General features: G+C 50.7%; 1 non-coding gene across 1 annotated transcript; it reads left to right on the top strand.

Moving 5' to 3' along the window:
- The first annotated feature begins 9,102 nt into the window (after window positions 1-9,102).
- On the top strand, window positions 9,103-9,187 carry TRNAR-UCG (transfer RNA arginine (anticodon UCG)). Its single transcript has one exon. It is a non-coding gene; the product is annotated as a tRNA-Arg (tRNA).
- The last annotated feature ends 12,190 nt before the right edge of the window (window positions 9,188-21,377 follow it).

Here is a 21,377-nt window from a genome sequence, read left to right as displayed (position 1 = left end):
GCAGGAGGACCGAGGTTCAGATGCATCTCCTCCAGACGCAGGTGTGCGTGTGGCCAAGCAGGTGGAATCCGTCCCCGCCCCGCCCATGCAGGAGAGAAGCCACCGCCGGGGGGGGGGGGGGGGGGGGGGGGCCCTGTCCTCAGCCAGGCTTCCAGCTGAGGGCAACAGGCAGGGAGTCTGGCCGTCGTGGAGGTTTCCGGAAGCTGTGCGGGCTGTGTGGGCTGCAGCTGTGAGCAGGGCGCTGGCCCAGCTCCCTCCTCCCGCCCTGGGCTGCAGTGGCTCTTTCCGGCCACCTCGGGAAGCCTCCTGTCTCTCTCCCGCTTTGCCAAAGCTCCGCAGGCCGTGAGGAAGTTGGCTTTGGCTTGGTGGCCTGGGGGACTGCATCGGGGTGGAGAGAGGAGGAGCCCCCAGCTGCCAGCATCTGGCCAGCTGCTGTCCCTCAGCTGGAATGCCAGCCCGAGCGTCCCTGGGGGCTGGTCCCTGGAGTGTCACGGTGCCAGGCTGTGCCGGAGGGAAATCGCTACGACGGCCTGCGCCTGCGGGGGCCCCCCCACCTGGTGCCAGCAGTTACTGATCAGAGCGGGTTGTCACAGGATGATGGGCGGTCACAGCTGGAGGGGACTGGAGAGGCCACAGGGCCCAGTGGCTTTCACACTCTTTAACACGGCAGAGCCTTTGCTTCAAACGAACTCGTAGGCAATGAAAAACCAATACAGAGAGCTGGAGGGTGGAGGCTGCTCAGAGCCCGGGGAGCTCCGTCCACAGGGCCCTGTGGCAGCTGGACCAGCACCCATTTCCACACAGATAGAAACTGAGGACAGACGGTGCGTGGGATCCCAACCTGCGGGGCAGGGCCACGGTCCCGAGCCCGGGATCTCGGACTCCCAGAGATCAGACACGGGACCACACGGGTGTGGTCCAGACACGGGAGCCCCTCGGGGACGGGACACGGCTGTGCCGGCCGTGGGGCTGCTAGTCTGTCCCGAGATGCCGTGGGGAAGCCTCATCCAGTCACAGTGGAGAATCTGTGACATTTAGGGGAGAGGGGGGCCTCTTCCCAAAGGCTGGAGAGGTTTGAGCCAAGACCCCGGGGGTCGCCCCAGGTCACGGAGCCAGGAGGCCTGAGGTCGGCTGGGGTCAGCGTTCTGTATAAAGAAACTTCGGGAATGGAGTGAGGGCTTCTTACAGACATGCCCTTGGCAGAGGTCAAACGTGAGCCTTTCAAAGACTGGCTGAAGAGTCTTGGGGGAAAACTGATGGAGAGGCAGCCCCAGGGACGGCCTGGTGCCCTCGGCCCATGAGGAAGTTGTCAGAGGAACCGAGGGGTTGTTCCTGGGGGGGTGTGTGTGGTGCTTAGGTGGTGCCAGGCCAGGAGAGGGGAATGAGGCAGAGCCGTGGGGACCACGGTCCTCCAGAAACGCTCCCCAGCTGCTCCCCAGAGGAGACCAGACCTGTACTTGGGTCTAGACTTCACCCAACACCACGAGTCTTCAGGTTTTCTCCAGACTCACCAGTGCCTGGCCCCCAGCTGCCTTTCCGGGCTTTCCGTGGCCCCGGGACGGACACACCTCGGACCAGGGCTCAGCCACACCGGACATGCCACGCCCGGCCCTGTTTATCGGGTTCTTCCAGTTCTCAAAGCACACGGACCTTCACCCGATGCCATGGACTTTATGTAGCTTCAGGTTTGGGGGTTCGTTTCAGACTGAAGACTTCCTCCCGCCCCCCACCCCACTGAGCTCAGCTCACCGAGCCCAGCCTGCCTGCTCGGCTTTCGCCAGGCCTCCGATCCAGCCTGCCGTGTAGCTGGGCTCTCGGCAAACCCTGTGTAAGTCAGTCCTATCTCGATAGACCTTCACGTAGCCATTTAAACTACCCCAGCATGTGCTTTCCTTACAGACTTTGTGGGACACCTGTTTCTACGTTTCCTGGGTTGCTTCTTATGAATTAGAGGAGGGTTGGTACCCACCCCCCCACCCCCCCCCCCCCCGGCACGGGCTCTGGAGTCAGGCAGCCTTCAGCTTTGGGTAAAATAATACCCGCTGGTGACTTCGGGCGAGAGAACGTAACCTCTCTGAGCCTCATTTCCATCATTTGTAAATGCCGCCGCGATAGAGGTCATGCATATAAAATGCTTCGCGCGGCGCCTCGCACACAGCAAGCACGCGGAGGGCGTGGGTGTCAGCGGGAGCCTCACCGTGAACGGAGCTTGGAAAAGCAGGGTTAAGGGCTCGCGCCGGGCAGGGGGTGAAGGGAGAAATAAAAAGTTGGGTAACTTTCGAACATGAAATTGCTACTTTTGTCTAAGAAGAAATGAGACATAAGGCTGTAAACTTACGTAAAACCCCATCGCTTGGCACCTCGGAGGCGAGTCTAGTGGGGACAGTGGCAGGGGCGGGGCAGGGACGAGTCTAGTGGGGACAGTGGTCCCCTGAAAGCCACTCCATCTCGCCACAGCTCCTGGGGGGGGGCAGGGGCACCTCAGCTAGCAGGGCGGCCTCTTGAGGATGCCCCCCTGGCCTGTCACGGGGGTCCCTAGACGTTCCCCGAGCACCCTGGCTCCGACCCAGCCGCACGCTCGCCCTGAGCTGAGCCACGTCTTGGGTTTCTTCTCGCTCACGTGTGTCACCTGCTCTGGAGCCCACGGCCGCTGGCTGGAGGGTCTCAGGGGTGAGGGGAGGGTGTGAGGCTGGGGGTCCTTGCAGAAGGCCGTGGGTCCTGGCAAGGCTTCCAGAACAGGGAGGGCCGGCGTGGGACGGTTACATCACCCACTAGTGGTTACCTGAGGCTGCCTCTTCTGAGGGTGAAGCAAGAAAGAATTTGCATGAAGTAGTTGAGTGCATTGTGTGCATGAGTGTGCACATGCGTGTGTATATGCGTGTGCACGTGTGGGCATGTGTGAGAAAAGGACAGAACCATCACTGAACCTAATGGGGCCTCACCAGTGTTTTTCTCCTTGAACGCCCTAAATCTTAGAAACACCGCCCTTCCGCGGGAGCCCCCCACTCGCCCAAACTTGACTCTGCCTCGCCTGCAAAGTCCTCCCTGGAGCCGCCTCAAGGTCCTGGCCGTGACAGGCTAAGATTAATGACACTGGTAACGATAAGCCATCGGTGAGTTCCTATTGTAAGTAGGCAGCGTGCACGCGTGCTTGACCTCTGCAACAGCCCTGAAAAGCAGGCAGTGATTTGAACTTGACAGGTTTGGACACAGAGGCGCCGGGAGCTGAGGTGGCTCGCCCAAGATCACCCTGGGACTTTGGGTGATGCTGCAAACCCGCCTGTCCCGGGCCCCCGCGGCAGCGGACCTCCCCAGCACCAGCACGGACGTCCTCTGTCCTGCGCCCACGTCCTTCAGAAGACGGTCCACACTCCACTGTGGCGCAGTGATGCGATACGTGGGGACCGCGTTCCCAGCTCCCATCTGACCTTCCGGCAGCCCGTCCCTCCCCATTCTTTCTTTGTCCGTTTCTCTCGCTGGGTCGCTCCTTCATTCTGATCTTCCGGCGTCGACCCCTGCTTCTCGAATGGGGCTTTTCCAAGGCCTCGGGCTCACTCGGTGTGTTCGACACGGGTTGAGCTCGCGCTATTGAAGAAAGCCCCGACTGTGACGATGGGCAAGCATGCCACTTCCCTTTTGCTGCCCGGGTCACGCGTTTTATTTTATTTTTATAATAAGCCTCTGCCTCTTGTCCGCACGGCTCACTAATTGCCTGTTCTCCTAGGAAGGATGCCAGCCACGCTTTGCCAAAACCAAGCAAAATCATGCAGTAATGATCTGCTAATTTCCTCCAAACCATTATTTATTTACTTGCCTACTTTTCTCTTTATGATGGTGAAGAGACTGGGGGGGGGGGGGGGAGACGAGGGAGAGTTTAATTCTCCCAGAGACAATCGCGTTCTCCCAGAGAGAGAACAAATTCCCTACAAATTCCCACAGGACGTCGTGTCTAACTTTTCATCCCTCCCTTATTTCGAAATTAGATCCCTCTTTCAGGACGTTGGTACCCAGCTTGGGGTCAGAGCAGGGACCGGCCTGTTCTAGGAGGAGCCTGCGGAGGCAGGGGGGCTTGGGGTCGCCTTCCCCGCCAGGCAGGGGCAGGCTCAGTGCCTAGGACACACAAGAGGCCCTAGGAAATGTCCTAATTTCATTTGAACTTAGAATAAAGGCAACGAACATACTCGAAGATAGATTATATTTGCCTTTATGTCAACGCAGTTGTAAAATATAATTTAAAAAAATTTTTAATGTTTATTTATTTTTGAGAGAGCAGGGCGAGGAGGGGCAGAGAGAGAGAGACACAGTATCCGAGAGCCCGACGCGGGGCTGGAACCCACGAACTGTGAGATCGTGACCTGAGCCGAAGTCGGACGCTCAACCGACTGAGCCACCCAGGCGCCCATATAATGTAATTTTAAATCTCATTTTCTGGCGGATGGGGGCCACGGGAGTCATAATTGGGCCCCACGTTCTCTGGTCGCCAGAGATGGCAGGCTCACTCTCTTCTCCCTGCCTCCTTCCCCCTCTCTCACCCTCTCCTTGCTCATTTCTCGCCGGCCTTCTCGGGATCTGTGTTTCACAGCCAAACAGCAGGTGCCGACCTTCCCGAGGAGACAGACTACTGATGAGACAGCAGGGCAGGGTCTGGGGTGATGCTACTCGTGTGGCCCTGGACCCTCCCCCGCCCTGACCCTGGATCACCTTGCGGTCACCCCACTGCTGACAACCACCGAATGACAGAAGAGAAAGGGACTCGAAAATCAAGTGCGGTAAGTTTCCAAACCATTTTTCAGCGGCAGAACATTACAAAGCATGACACGAAAGCATTTACAGGATCTCACACACACACACACACACACACACACACACACACACATACACACTGTGTCAACCACGCAGGAGCTGCCCAAGTGAAGGGACGACCCCCACCTCAGCACCCCCGGGGGCCCCTGGAAGTCTGGGCACGTGTAGGGCCTCCTGTCGCCGCCCCGGCCCAACATGGCCCACCCGGCCGGCACCTCTTCATGTCGGGGGAGACGGGGGTCCCCGGAAGGCTGACTGATGTCTTGCTCAAATCCCCCAGGCTTGTTAGTGGCTGAGGCCTCGTGAGCCCCGGGTGCCCTTCCGACCTTCCTGTTCCTGGACCACACGCCAGGGACCTTTCCTTTCGTTTGGCCGTAAGGACCCTTCGATGCCCCTTTAGGAAACACAGGTTAACACGGAGAGGAATGTGGGGGCACAGGAAACGCCAGAAGTCCAAAACCACACTCTTGGAAACTCCTCTCCACCACAGGACACTGTGAAACAGGCCTCACTTACGGGGTACACGCCAGGAGCCGCGCCCCAGTCCTTCCATATGCTTTGCTTCCTCCGTAGGGAGAGGTGAGCCCTTCTCTGTCCCCTGCAGGTATGACCCCTCCTCTGTCTCCTCCAGTTCCCCCGGCCCGACAGGAGACTGCCCTTCGGTCCTCGGGAAGCCCATCCTCAATACTAACTGACGAACAGAAGGGCCGATCGTGCCTTTAAAGTCCTGCAAAAATGTTTTCAGTCATAATTCACAGGACTTGGGCTCCGCTCCCAGCAGAGCCAGCAGGCGGCCTAGCCCAGGCAGGAAGGGGGGAGGGCGGTGTGGAGGGACGGCAGCTTCTTTCCAAACCTTTGTCCTACAGATACGACTTCACTACAAACGCTGAAGGACCTGGGGCGCCTGGGTGGCGCAGTCGGTTGGGCGTCCAACTTCAGCCAGGTCACGATCTCGCGGTCTGTGAGTTCGAGCCCCGCGTCAGGCTCTGGGCTGACGGCTCAGAGCCTGGAGCCTGTTTCCGATTCTGTGTCTCCCTCTCTCTCTGCCCCTCCCCCGTTCATGCTCTGTCTCTCTCTGTCCCAAAAATAAATAAATGTTGAGAAAAAAAACAAACAAAAAAAACACTGCAGGACCTAAACCACGGGACAGAAGCCGTGCAAAGGCACCGCGGCCTTACGCACCGTGCCTTTGCACGTCTGTATGTGTGTGTGTTTGCCGTACCCTCACCTTGTAAACGTTGCCTTTATAGAAGTAGGGACACATTTACACACTTTTGTGTCACCTGCTTTGCAACTTTCCCACCCTTTATTCGAAACTGTTTCTTGGGGCGCCTGGGTGGCTCGGTCGGTGAAGCGACCAACTTCGGCTCAGGTCACAATCTCCCGGTTTGTAGGGTGGAGCCCTGCGTCGGGCTCTGTGCCGACAGCTTGGAGCCTGGAGCCTGCTTTGGATTCTGTGTCTCCCTCTCTCTGCCCCTCCCCTAGTCGCGCCCCGTCTCTGTCTCTGTCTCTCTGAAAAATAGACGTTAGTTTTTTTTTTAACGTAACATTTTCCTATTGGGAAAGCTTCTCTATCAGCGTTCTAATCCCCGCATGGTGGTCCTTGCACCGGATACGCTGTAGTGAACGGAACAGCCTCACATTGTAAATTGTTCGTTTCTTCCCAGCAGCTTTGCTGCCCTGGAGGTGCGGAGTAGTTTGCAAAAAGAGAATCCGGCGTTTCACCTCGGTAGGAGAACATGAAGGGAGGAGGGTTCTTTGTGTCTCTTCTCCCCCGTCTTTGCTCTCCCTTCTTTTTAAAAGGAAGCCAAAGCCTGAGCTGCTTTGTGGCAGGGGCGTGAAGGCACTTTTGTTTGGATAAGTTTCAGTTTATTGAGAGGATTATGCAAAGTGGCTTTGTCTGGGGAGGAGTTTGGGTTTATGAATGGTGGAGGGGGGCAGCAGGGTGCGTGTGTGTGCTCGGGCTGGGCACAGGGAATGCCTGCGGAGGGCGGGTGGTGGGCAGGGATCGCCAGCCAGGCATGGGAGGAGGCAGGGGGCATGGCCAGAGGAGGCCTGGCGGGCTGGGGAAAAGAAACCTTCCATATCCACCAAGACTGGATGCCGTGGGAGGTTCCTGATTCCTTTGACTGGAGACCCTGGGAGGAGAGGGGTCTCCCCAGACAGACAAGACTCCTTTCCTGACACAGTTGGGGGGCGATGCTGTTACATCTATTTTGATCGAAACGTTCTAAAGTCATACGGTTATTTCTTGCACATCCAAATCCGCACAGTAAGGAATTTACTCCGTGACTAAAGTTTCAGTGCCCGTCTTTGCACCAATCTGCAATTATCCCCGAGAGACTCAAACCTTAAAGTGGAAGAACTGGGTTAAAAAGGATATGCATTTTTTTAAAAATGTTTTTATTTTATTTTTGAGACAGAGAGAGAGAGAGAGAGAGAGACGGCATGAGCAGGAAAGGGGCAGAGAGAGAGGGAGACACGGAATCCAAAGCAGGTTCCGGGCTCCGAGCTGTCAGCACAGAGCCCGACACGGGGCTCGAACTCATAAGCAGTGAGATTTCCACACAGCATCTTCTGGGCCCTGTCAGTGATCGAATCCCAAAGCCTTTGGCCGTGAAGCAAGCTTCCTCAGTGGCTCGATTTTCCAGAAGGAACTCCCTGAAACCCTTTCCCGACTGGGGTCCCGTGAGGCAATAAAGCCATACAGAAAATGACGCCAGGGATGATTCCCACTCTCCCAAGGTTGGTACGTAGCTACAACTGTTCTAGATTCCTGGGGAAGAAGTTAATTTGGTGCTTACAAGGGATGTCTTGGAGCTTCAGGGCTTAATTCTGCCCTGGGGGTGGGGGGGAGAGCCCAGTTGGGAGAAGCTGCTGGAATCTTGCCAGCCATAGCTCCTAGTTGCACCTTCTGGAAGACTCTTCCTTGAAGGTCCTGCAGGCTGGCGTGGAGACGATCACCTTCTTTGGGATCTTCTGCCTTTTGTCCTAGAAGCACACGTTTTACGGTGAACAGTCAAAAGTCTTTTTTTTTTTTTTTTTTTTTAATTTTTTTCATTTTCGACCCTGGGATCATGACCCGAGCCGAAATCAAGAGTCGGACACTCAACCGACTGAGCCACCCAGGAGCCACACTTTTTCTTTCTAACTGGGTTTCTTTAGCAATTTATAATTCCCTTTAAAACTTGGAAGACTTCTGGGCGCCTTGGTGGCTCAGTCGGTTAAGCGTCCGACTTCAACTCAGGTCACGATCTCACGGTCTGTGAGTTCGAGCCCCGCGTCGGGCTCTGTGCTGACAGCTCGGAGCCTGGAGCCTGTTTCGGATTCTGTGTCTCCCTCTCTCTGCCCCTCCCCCGTTCATGCTCTGTCTCTCTCTGTCTCAAAAATAAATAAACGCTAAAAAAAAATAAAAATAAAAAAATAAAACTTGGAAGACTTCCGATTTCTTTTCTTTTCATTGAATGCTGTGTGTCAGCAACTCTCTCTCTCTCCCCTCAATTTCCATCCTGGTTTCCTTGCTCCCCTCATGCAACGATTCCGGCAGCCACGGTGGAAAGCCACGCTTGAGGAGGACACGCCCTCAAGGCAGCAGTGCCTGGGGCCACTCGGGGCCCCTGAGCCGTCTCACTGGGTTTTTGCCGCTCAGAGCGTCTTGTGCTACTCGGGGTCTAGAAGGATTTGGCTTTTGCAAATACCTTCCCTCCCTCCCTCCCTTCTCTGTCTCTCTCTCTTCCAGCTGATAGAAACTGACTTTCAGGCCATTTGAACTGAAACAGACAGGGTGTTCTAGCCCTCACCTTTAGTGTGTGACCTGGACAAGCCATCTCTTCTCCCACAGCCTCCGTTTCCCCGTTTGTCAAACGAGAGTTGACAGCAGGCGTTCTGTAATATTCCCCACCAACCCTCCAACAGGGAAGGACACTATGGTTCTAGAAATAGGATCTCTTGTCTTTCTCTTTTTCTCTCCTCTCGATCCTAGAAAGACACCTAGCATTCTGAGAAAGAATTAGGAATGGTGAAAGCGATGAAGGCCGGATTCTGCCATGGCTGCAGCCTCCTGCTCTCTGCGGTATACACGGGAGGGGGGCTGGACACATACCGCACTCCGATCTGCAAGAACAGCTGTAAATCCTTGCCCCGGATTCTGAGCCGAGCGTGAATATGAAAGTCAGACCAGCTCCCGGCCCGCGCAAGCTGTTGTGTATCAGTTTCTAAAGCAAGTTGCGTCTCGTGTTTATTTTACCACACCTTTAGTGGCAGGTAATCCCTTGTGTAAAAATGAGATGTGTTAGGGGCGCCTGGGTGGCTCAGTCGGTTGAGCGTCTGACTTCGGCTCAGGTCACGATCTCACGGTGTGTGGGTTCGAGCCCCGCCTCGGGCTCTGCGCTGACAGCTCGGAGCCTGGAGCCTGGAGCCTGCTTCCAATTCTGTGTCTCCCTCTCTCTCTGCCCCTCCCCCGCTCATGCTCTGTCTCTCTCTGTCTCAGAAATAAATAAACATAAAAAAAAAAAAAGGAGATGTGTTACCCACCCAGAAATTTGCTCCATTGCTTGAAGAGTGATTGTGTACCTGTCTTACCTCCAGTACCAAAGGGTCAACCCCCTGAGAGCAGAGAGTATAATTTTCACCCTCCCCGGGACCTGCGATGTGGGGACAGCCTGGGGACGTCACTGTTAAGGACGAAGCCTAGTTGGGTCGGCCTGTGGTTTTCCCTGGCTTCTCTTTATTCAGTCTGCACGTCCTTGACTCTCTCCAACTCTTTCCCAACGACACACCTTGTGGGAGATGTCTAATGTGGGAACAAGCTAGGGGTCTGAAGATCACAAGTATGATGGCCCAGGCATGGAACTGAGGAGAGCATGCTTAAGAGGCCATGATATTGCGACCTCCCTGTGATACCCAGACAAGAGTAGCATCGCGGTACGTGAGTCTGAGTGGAAGGAACGATGACTTTCTGTACGAGTTCAGAAGATGATGAAAAGGTGCCGGCTGGGAAGATGCCAGAAAGTTGGGCCATTTATAGATAAATACAAGCTCTCGCCTTCTTTGCTGCTGGCAGGTCAATCAAGGATCCTCGTGTGGGCCTCCGCTACTGTTGAGTATCTTACGAAGGCATCTTCACAGACAAAGCAACTTCCAGTGCTTCCAGGGTCAGCTAGGTCTGGGTTTGGGTCTTGGCTGTGCCTTTGTTGACGAGTGTGAACCTGGGCACGTCACGTTGTCTTTCCGAATCTCTGTTTCCTCACCTGCAAAGTGGAGATAGGAGGACTGTTGTAGGAAGTAAAATATACTTAAAGTACTTAGCTTAGGGGCGCCTGGGTGGTTCGGTCGGTCGGCTGAGCGTCTGACTTCAGTTCAGGTCATGATCTTGCAGTTTGTGAGTTCGAGCCCTGCGTCGGGCTCTGTGCCGACAGCTCGGAGCCTGGAGTCGGCTTCGGATTCTGTCTCCCTCTCTCTCTGCCACTTTCCTGCTCATGCCCTCTCTCTCTCTCTCTCTCTCTCTCAAAAATAAAAAAAAAAAACATTAAAAAAAAAAGTACTTAGCTCAATATCTGGAACAATGGAAGGTCAGGTATTAAGGTTCCTCTTAAGAACATGAGAAAACATGAATGTCCAGGGTTTTAGACAATAAGAAATCCCTACGGGAGTACAACGCTTTCCAGCTTATAATATGCTCTCACTTTCATGGGCTCTGCTGATCCCCATGAAAGCCTTATAATTAGGGCTGGCGTGAATTTAAGGAGTTTGGGTGGCTTACCTGGCATTATTCACCAAGTAGGAATGCGTCAGGAACCAGAACCAGAACCAGATTTTCTGACGACTTCCCTATCCTCATCAGTCCCTGGAAGTCATGATGTCCAGATTGTACGTGTAATTTAATTTCAGCCTTTTTTTTTCAGCTTCAGATTTGAAAAATGTTCTACTTCTCGAGATGATGACAGAAGCCTGTAAAAGCCAGCTGGCCAAATTATAAAATTACATTTGTGTTTCATCACTAATAGTTATCAAATTTTTTTGGTTATTTATTCTATAGGAGCTGTGCATATAATTTATTCCATCTGGTTGACCACCAGATGCTTCGGTAGTGAGACTTTTGAGAATTTGTCCATGTTCCCCCCTACATGCCTTAGATCAGAGGTAGAGAAACTCCATACTTAGTTCGATCCTATTTGGTGATAGACCAGTTTTCAAAACCAATGTTCTACCTCTCATGCTCCGGTTCAATTATCCTCAGGAAACATGATCATATCTGCATCTGAAAGAAACTTCCCTGGCCTGAGAAGGGACAAGCATCCAAATTGATGGTATTGGAGGGCTACGGAAGGTCATCTATCTTAGTTGTCTGTTCTACGCTTGGTGGTCCGGGGGGCCCAGAGAGGGGATGACCGTTCCAGAACTCCTGACTCCCATTTCTGTGTTATTTCCACCACAACAAGCTCTCGACTCCTCTGAGGTCTTCAGCCAGAGATGGAAACTTGGGAGAGATGCTTAAGAGTTGGGGGCAGATCAGGAAGACAGTAGACAGAAAGGTTGACAAGGCTGTTCCCAGCTGAAAGGTTGACCCCAGGAGCCAGGGAAGAAGTTCTGAGGGTTATTTGGAATAACGGCTCGCCAAAGTCCTGGGCACCAGCAAAGGAATGTGGAAGGGAAGTTACCATTTTTTTCTTCCTTTTAATGGTTCACGGAGAGCTTAAGAAAACAAAACCAAAATGTTCCTTTTTCATCCATCTCAGGACGTCGGGTTCTCTGGTGCAAGGATGTCGGGTTCCTGGTCCTGCTCAGTATATGGCACATCTCAAGAACTCAGGAATGCTTGTGGCCGGAATATAGTCTCTTCACAAGCAGGACTCACCATGGGCTCTGAGGTTCCTCCAAAGGGAATGACAGTCATATTAATGTGATTAGATACGTTGAAACGCTTCACAGCTGCATGCATTTGTTTGGCTGACTCATAGCCTAGGGCTTCTATGTTAATTGTTTGTATCCCCTGGAATAAAAGCCCCAGCCAAGATGGTTCAAAACATTTCTGGGCGTGCCTGGGTGGCTCAGTCGGTTGAGCGTCCGACTTGGGCTCAGGTCATGATCTCACGGTTCGTGAGTTCGAGCCCCACGTCGGGCTCTGTGCTGACGGCTCAGAGCCTGGAGCCTGCTTCGGATTCTGGGTCTCCCTCTCTCTGTCCCTCCCCTGCTCACGCTCTGTCTCTCTCTCTGTCTCTCAAAAAATAAATAAACGTTGAAATATTTACAAAAAATGGTCACAGAGTCTCCAGAAGGAAAATGCAAGGGTCACAGTCCTGTGGTTCCCAGTCTCCTTCCCCTGGAGGCTGTGTGTGGACCACTCTGTGTCACATTGGCTGAGAAATGGTGGCTTGAAGGCTGAACTATTTAGTAAAGGAAGGGAGATGCGGACGTGCATTTCAGTTCGTAGAGATCAGTGGTCATGATGAAACCCACACAAAAGAATCGCAGTCTGTAGAAATATTAACAAAAGCTTTCGGGCACAAATTACACCCAATGCAATAATCTAGTAGAGACTTTTAACGTTTATTTATTTTTGAGACAGAGAGAGACAGAGCATGAACAGGGGAGGGGAAGAGAGAGAGGGAGACACAGAATCTGAAACAGGCTCCAGGCTCTTAGCAGTCAGCACAGAGCCTGACGCGGGGCTCGAACTCACGGACCGCGAGATCATGACCTGAGCCGAAGTCGGACGCGTAACCGACCGAGCCACCCAGGCGCCCCTAGTAGAGACTTTTAAATTGAATCCCGTCATTGTTATAAGAGCACAGTTCCTGCGCACAGAATCAGATATGGTGGGATATTCCCAATTAATGCGGGGACGAAAGAATATAGCCTGGGTGCATGGAATTGAAGTAAAGTGCCAAAAAAGTAACATTTCATACCAATAATTGATATAAGAACTAAAACATTAAATATATAGTTTAAAGCATCGAGGTGACATGCGATCATTTTCAGGCGTTTCGTTAAAACTGGTTTTAACTTTGACTCTGTCTTTTAAAGTTTTCACTTTATCTTTTTTTTTTTTTAACGTTTATTTATTTTTGAAACAGAGAGAGCATGAACGGGGGAGGGTCAGAGAGAGAGGGAGACACAGAATCGGAAACAGGCTCCAGGCTCTGAGCAGTCAGCACAGAGCCCGACGCGGGGCTCGAACTCACGGACCACGAGATCGTGACCTGAGCCGAAGTCGGACGCTTAACCGACAGAGCCACCCAGGTGCTCCTAAAGTTTTCACTTTAAATGGTAATAACGAAACGCTACGATGCGTCGGACCAAAGGCTGAACCGTGGTCGGTGACTCATATACCGTAGCAATGGCCAAGTCGTAAGGAGTTAACACGGAAGTGTGACCAATTTCAGATTTTCTTCTTCCACTGCTATGGCATAAAATGCTCGCCGGAACCGTTTTCCGCTACTGTGTTCGTTGCCAGAGAAGTGCTTCGGCCCACGCATTTCAGCCACACGCTGTCGACTCCTTCTGTGATGCCTACCACGTCTTCACGGGTAGACTCTAGAACTCTCTGGTCTGTTCATCCGGATCGGAGGTGTGAGCCACGTTTTGTTTGTTGTGTGTTTAGCGGAACAAGTGCTTCTGTGGTCCGGTCCGAAATCTCACCTAGCAGCAGTGGTTCCGGGTGGGCCTGCGGGGTAGACAGGGAGACCGTGGGGGTGGACCTACACGTGGGTCTGTGCCTTTGCTCTTGGACTCGTGAGCTTCGGGTCTCGGGCAGGAGAGCTCGCTCTCTGAGTTCCCACCTTCTTCCTTCCTCTACCGTGGGGCGGTCTTACGGAAATCCCTTGGCGGCTTTGACGCTCACTTTCCCCACCTGTAAAAGGGGTGAATGTTCGTGTTCTGCTCCCTGAGCTGTCACAGGGGCAGAAGACACGGCACCCGAAAAACTCACAGTGCCCACCCGCTTTCCTCCGTCCCCAGGGGGTGGGCCCGGCTCCCTCTTCTCTTCATTTCTAAGCTCACTGACTAGTAACCACATTGGGGTTTCCCCTTTCCCAGGACTGGCCCACTGGCTGGAGACTTCTGCTGGGGTACTGGACACCTGTGGGCTTGAGCGGCCCCCTCTTTGGCCATCTCTGTTCCAGTCTTTCCCAGCCATCTTGGGGCTGCAAGAGCGGGAGTCTTGGGGAACAGGTGGGGAGTGGGGCCGCACAAGGCTGAGGAGGCGCCCTCTCCTGGGCATTTGGACCCTGAAGGAGGACCCTTGGAGCCTCTTCATTCACAGGAGTGTCCCTTCCGCTACATTCCCGTCAAGGCTTCCAGCTCTGCAGCACTTCTCTGACTTGCATTTGAAGTGACGTAGCCAGAATCAGGCCTCCAGCTCCTCTGCTCGTAGCATTACCGTCCAGGGGAGACAAGCGTCTGACTGGCTGGCCTTCCCCCGCCCCCCCCCCCCCGGCAGGACCACCGACGCCGGACGACCAGAGGGAGGCGGGAAGGCCCCTGGCCCCTCAAATCCAGCAGCGGCCATTTTCCCTTCCAGAAGTCTCTCTCCGCCTACCCATCTTTCTAGTTTTCTTTTACTTTCTGCAGAGAAACCCTTGCCCGTTTCCCTCCTTGATGAACCTCTCCCCCTGCAGCACCTCTCTGCCCTCCCTCTCGGATTACAAGCACCGTGTCTTGGAAGTACATATTTCTCGGGGCGCCTGGGTGGCTCGGTCAGCTAAGCATCAACTCTTGGTTTCTGCTCAGGTCATGATCTCACTGTCCCCGAGTTCGAGCCCCGTACCGAGCTCCGTGCTGACAGTGCGGGGCCTGCTAGGGGTCCGCTGTCTCCCTCTCTCTCTGTCCCTCCCCCACTCGCTCTCTCTCAAGGTAAATAAATAAAACTTAAAAAAAAAAGAAATGCATATTTCTTGAAATAAAACTTTTGAAGGCACATTAACACAGAACCTAATGAAGCTAGGTTCTCCGTGAAACATCTTCACTGTGTTCTTTATTATCGTCAGACATTTTTTTTTTTTTCTCGAACAAGCAGCCTTCTGGCTCTGAGCCCCAGCTCTTCTGCTCCTGGAATGGAGCGTCATGCCATGAAACCTCAGCCTGGAACCGTGGGCCGCCTTCTGTTCTGAGAAGCCTTCGGCTGTATTCTCACTGGCCACCCAGCCTCCACGATTTGGTCCACCAGGGTTTACGAAGAGCACCTTTTTGTTTGTTTGTTTGTTTGTTTTGTTTGAGTGACATGCCATTGTGTGCGTCTCGCACAGTGGGAAGTTTCTGGCCCCTGCCTCCGCCATCCCTCCTTCTCCAGCCACGTTGGCTTGTGACCTCATTCCCCGAGAAAGGATTCCGTCGAAGGCACGTTCGTTTGTTTGAGTGCGTGTGATCGAAGTCACTTTGGAAAAAGGAGGTTCGTTACGGCGTCCGCTCTCGTGGAAAACACACAGCATCTTATGGCAATTTCAAAAAGGCTTTTTATGTTTCCCCTGAAATATTAACCCGTTACAGCTTGCTTAGAATCGGTAATTCAAATACCAGTGTGCAAGTGAAAGAATTCCAATCTTCACAGTCTTTTCCTACAGAGACCATGTATCGATACTCATCCATCACCACTCAGTCTCAAGGGGGTAATTTGTTTGCTTATTATTATCCCCATAAAGGATTAGGGGCCACCTGTGCACACTCACAGCAAGCACCAGAGGAAGGGGCCAAAGATGCGTGAAACAAGGTCACTCTGGTGCACCGAGTAGAGCAGTCAGCCGTAAACACGTTTTGCTAGAGGTTTCTAGAAGACTCTAGATTGTTCCGAACCAATCACAAACCCCGTTTTCCCTCTGCTTCCTCTGCTCAGGATGCTATGGAGCTGAAACGTTTCCCCAGTGGCCCATGTGCCAGGAAGGGCTACATGTCCCGCTCCGGCCAGGGAGACGTCTTGGGCTGGGGCTTCCCATTTCTTTGCTGATGTGTGTTCATAACCAGTGGAAGCATTTTGATCATGCTTTAAAGTCTCTGTCAGAGACTCCTGACATCTCTCCCGTGTCAGTGTCGGCATCTATCGATTGTCTGCTTGTTTGTGTTTTTGTCAATTCACGTTGAGATATTCCCGGGTGATGGTGTGACGAATGACTTGTGATTAAATCCTGGGCATTTTTGCCTAACGATGTAAGGCATTGGATTGTATTTAATTCTACTTCAGTGGTTTTTTTCTTGACACTATTGTAGCAGGGGAGGGGGCCTCTTTGTTACAGTCAGGTGAATGTTGGGGCTCAGGTCCCCCCCACCTGTGATGACACCCCCATGGTTGTAGAGGGCTCCTTTTTACTGCTGGCTGAAGATGTCCGTTCTGGGTCCTCTGACGCTGTGGGGTGGGAGCGCGTGACCAGCCAGCAGTGATGAAGGTTGTGTCTTTTCACTCGGCCTTCTCTGACACCATCTGGGGGGTGTGTGTGTGCGAGTGTGTGTGTGTTGGGGTGCCTTGTGACAACCTTGGGGGGGGGTCACAGATTTTTCTATGGTATTGGCTGGAGTAGACGGGTTACTGTCTCAAAGATTTCTGTTCTTCTAAGCTGCTGCTTTCCTGATGCTTTGTCAAGAGAGAAAAGGCTTTCTTATCTGTGCCTTTTGGAGTCTCCTGGTTGCCAACCTCTTTGGTTCCAAATCTAGAATACATAAGGCTAACAGAAAACCCAGGGCACTTACCACTGTTTTTTTGATCTTTGATCTTTGACCATTGATCTTTGACTCTTGAGGTCTCTAGCTGGTCTGTCCTCTTCTGTCCGTGTTTCAGGGTCCTCTTATATTTGTTTTAGATATAATGGCTGGGGTTTTTCATTGTACTTAGCAGGAGACAGAGGGAGAAGTGCATCTACGTCCTGGAAGCAAAAGTCCACAGATTGTATTCTGAGGCCACCGGGTGGGCTTCTTTCTCAAGGGGAGAGTTCAGGTGGGAGGAACCTTGGCTTTTGCCCTCTGCACTTCCGTGAAACTGACGCCGATGTTGGAGAGGGTCACAGCCGTCCTGTGACCCTGAGTGTGAAAGGCAGGTGGTCACAGGTGGCACAGCTGGAACACACAGGGGTCTGAGTGGCCATCTCCCGGGTAGCTTGCCAATTCTTGTTCCAAGAAAAAAGCAAATCCCTATGTGCTTCTCATCGATCACAACCTAATTTAATTCCATCAGATACAAAGCTCATTTGTTACAGGAGTTGCTGAACCAGTGAGTAGTAATTATCCTGGGGACCTGTACGGTCTCTCTCTACTCTTCTCCCCTTCCCACAAGGACCCGTAATTTGTCCCTGGGCTCAACACCGTAGGGATACGTTTGAGTTTTGCCAAAATATGCACCCTTTGGTACATTTCCCTTCCTTACTTTGTTTCAGTCCATAGGATAAGTCATTATAGATGATCTGAAAATAAAAATAATACTTTCTATTACTTTCATAAAGAGAGTGTGGGCAAAATGGGTGAAGGGGGTCAGAAGGTGCAAACCTTGCAGTTATTAACTAAACAAGTCAAGAGGATGTAATGTAACGTCATGTCGCATGGTGACTACAGTTAATGCTGTATTGCATGTTTGTTAACAGAGTAGATCTTAAAAGTTCTCATCACGGGGAAAAATTGTGACCCTGTATGGCGATGGGTGTTAATTAGATCACTAGGATGATCATTTTGCAACATATACAAATATCGAATCATTATATTATACAGCTGAAACTAATATAATGCTATATGTCAATTATACCTCAATTTAAAATTACTTAAAGATAGGATATATTTCAAAAAAAATGAGCAGGGGGGCCTGGGTGGCTCAGTCAGTTGAGCACCTGGCTCTTGATTTTGGCTCAGGTCATGATCCCAGGGTTGTGGGATTGAGCCCCACATCGGGCCCCATGATGAGTGTGGAGCCTTCTTAAGATTCTCTCCCTCTCTCTCTCCCTCTGTCCCTCCCCCATCTAACAAAATAAAAATAAAAAATAGATTAAAAAATAAAAGAAATGGACAAGTGTTGGGGCACCTGGGTAGCTCAATCAGTTGAGCAGCCGACCCTTGATTTCGGTTCAGGTCATGATCTTGCAGTTGTGGGATGGAGCTAAGCATGGGACTTGCTTGGGATTCTCTTTCTCCTTCTCTCTGCCGCTCCCCCACTCACTCGTGTGTGTGTGTGTGTGTGTGTGTGTGTGTGTGTGTATGTGTGTGTGTGTGCGTGCGCTCTCTAAATAAATAAACTTTAAAATATGGGGAAGTGTAATAAATGTCACTTTGGATTCAATATTCAATATTATGAGTAAAAATACTTTTACAGGTTATAAAAAGCTTTATATATAAATATTATGTATATAGAAACATAATATAAATCAATATAAATGTAATATAAATAACATGTATTTATATAAACATAATATATTTATATTATTTATTTAATGTAAAACATTTGTATTTTAATATATTTATATTATTTATTTAATATAAACATAATATAAATATATTATGTTTCTATAAATATATACATATCTATCTATCTATATATTTACATCTATATCTAGACTTATATCTATATCTATATAAATATATAGATATAAATATATTTCTATAAATATAATTTCTAGGTTATAAAATACACACATGTATGTGTGTCTCTATAACTATCTCTATCTCTATCATTTCTCTCTCTCTCTCTCTGTATATATATATATATATTATATATATATATAAATATATATATATATATTTAGTTAAAAAGAAACAATAGATCTCAAATGAAGTCACTTGTGCAAAACCTTACATCACCAAGCCAAGACTTACTACCTAACCTAACTGCAGTTTCCACCCTCCCCAGGAATGTAGTCTTAACCAGTCTGGAATTTCCTGATCAGCACTTGCGAGGTAATCCACCCGATAGACCCTTTTGTCTCCCAAAGGAAGATGACCTTGTCCAAAAGAATCCCTTTTTTCTTTGTTGATGACTTCCACATCCCACCCTCTCTCTGTCTTCAAAAACCTTCCATTTTCTTCCGGCTCATCCTTTCTCCTAGCTACATGGCACGCCACACAATTCACCAATTGCTGAATAAAGCCAGTCGGATCGGGGCGCCTGGGTGGCTTAATCAGTTGGGCATCCGACTTCGGCTCAGGTCATGATCTCGCGGTCCGTGAGTTCGAGCCCCGCGTCAGGCTCTGGGCTGACAGCTCAGAGCCTGGGGCCTGTTTCGGATTCTGTGTCTCCCTCTCTCTCTAACCCTCCCCTGCTCATGCTCTGTCTCTATCTGTCTCAAAAATAAATAAATGTTAAAAAAAAAAAAAGTCAGTCGGATCTTCAGATGTACTCAGCTCTACTTTTGTGACTTCAATATACATATTTTATTATATATATATTTTATATCATTTTATTATCATTTTTATATATAAACTCATTGTCTCCTCGCTGCAGCCCTATGAGGTGGTCACTGATACTTTCCCCACTTCATAGGTGAGAAAACTCTGATCCCCGCAAGGAGAGCAATTTGCCCCACGTCTGACAGCTCACGGGTGAGGCAAGCGCTGAGTCTCACACTCCGGTCCTGACCACGAGGTGCACTGTTTCTAAGTGTCACCCTTTGCAATATTTGAGGAGAGGTGTTCTGACAGACAAGGGAGAATTTGAAGTGTAAAAATACAGTCAGAGCCTCGAAAAGACGCTTGATAAATCAGTACTGAGCTGTAATGGAGAGTGGGGTTGGCAAACTTTTTCTGCGAAGGGCCAGGCAATGAGCGTCTTTAGGCTCTGCGGGCCACACGGTCTCTGTTGCGTATTTGTCTGTTTTTACTTATTCATGTTTTTAAGCAACCGTTGAAGAAAGGTAAAAATCGTCTTTAGCTCACGGGCCATGTGAAAACAAGCTGCCGGCTGGGTTTGGCTGGGGGTCTGTCGGCTAGGCCCCTGAGCGTGGGGCTTTGGCCAACTCACTCCACTTTTGCACCGACCACCTGTCGGCGAAACACAATCTCGCCGTATATTATCCTAACACGTGGACTAATGATTTCCGGCCTTTCTTCACGAGGGCACGTAGCTCCCCTCCCCAGAGAGGCCCCTTAGGTCGTTACTAGATGTGAGAACTGGGCAATCTCTAGGAGTGCTTTCCCATCTGGCGGTGGAGGAAAGGAGGCGTGGCGTGGGGTTCGCTTGAGCGGTGGCCTGAGTTCTGCACTTACTGACTGGGTAACTGGCGGTTCCTTGGATTCTCTTGTCTGCAGTCAGCTCACCTGCAAAAATGAGAATGTGGAGCTGGGTCGTCTCCCCCACAGCGACACTAGCCTGGTGCTGGTGGCCACATGGAAAATGGCGTCCTGTACAACCTTCTAGTCGTTCAGAATTCACTAACTGGGCACTGCTAGGGACTAGGGACTCCACAAAGTGGCTGGATGTCTTCATTTATAACTTTGTTTTTTGTTTGTTGTTTTTTACTTTAGGACAAAAACATAGAAAACAGTAGTTCTGTGCTCTTGGGATCACGTTTGGAAATGCAGCGTGGAGAATTAAGAAAATATTCAGACAACTCAACTTTAGTTTTCTTTCCATTTTTCCGGATAATTCTTGTTAGCCGCAGTTACCATTATTTTCCATTTCCTTCGCGATGGAGAGGGGAATGTGAACTTTATGCCCAAATATGAATCTTTCATTAAAAGAAGTCAAACTTGGGGTATTTCTTCCCATTTCTGATGGCCAATAAGAGACGTTATCAGCATCACTGGGAAATGTAAGGGGAACCTTTTTGGGAAACAATTGAGCAACATTATTGAATATTGAGTCTTAAAAATGTTCCTACCTTTTGACCCTGGAAGTCCCCATCTATTAATCTATTTTAAGGACGTAGTAGTTAATGCTGACAAATTTACGCACAGATATACACATTATAGCATCAGTTACATAGATGTTGGGAAAATCTTTAACAGAGAGGAAATGGCTAAAGCATTATGATACTTCTCCTCAGCGAACATTATGGTACAAAGATGTGCAAAGCCACCGATATGCTTTTAATGCGACAAGTGACGATGAGCTGACGACAAAAACTGAGCACACCTGTTTGGGTACAAAAGGAAATGTCCTACCGCTTGGTATGCATTCGGTGATATGCTACGTGCTTTCTAATTATTCCATTAAATACAGCCACCCGGAAGGGGGTACCATTATACCCATTTTCCAGCTGAAGAAACTGAAGCTTAGAAACGCTGAGTAACTTGTTAAGTTCACAGAGACAGGAAGAGGCAGAATGTGGATCTGAACTCCGGTCGCTCTCGGATTCCAAAGCTTTGGTTATGTGACCTCTTACGAGCTACTTTCAAATGTCATGAAAATTAACGACCGCCACATCGAAGGGGCTGTGCGTGAGCTCCTCCAGCTGTGCTGAAATGCCCCTGACTTTCAAGGCTGGTCGAACGGCTCAGGGATTGTGGGGTCCTCATGGCGCAATCCCAGGGCCCCCGGTCCACTCGATGGGGAGAGGGCTTCCCCCGGCCCTTCTGCAAAGAGCAACGGCGTCCCGCCCCCAGGAAGAGATGGGGTGGCTGACCCCGTGACCACAATGGGAACACATTGCTAGTCTATGGACAGCTCTTGGCCT

This window comes from Neofelis nebulosa, chromosome 7, assembly GCF_028018385.1.
Source record: "Neofelis nebulosa isolate mNeoNeb1 chromosome 7, mNeoNeb1.pri, whole genome shotgun sequence".
Taxonomy (NCBI): domain Eukaryota; kingdom Metazoa; phylum Chordata; class Mammalia; order Carnivora; family Felidae; genus Neofelis; species Neofelis nebulosa.
This window is presented reverse-complemented; position numbering and strand designations above follow the sequence as displayed.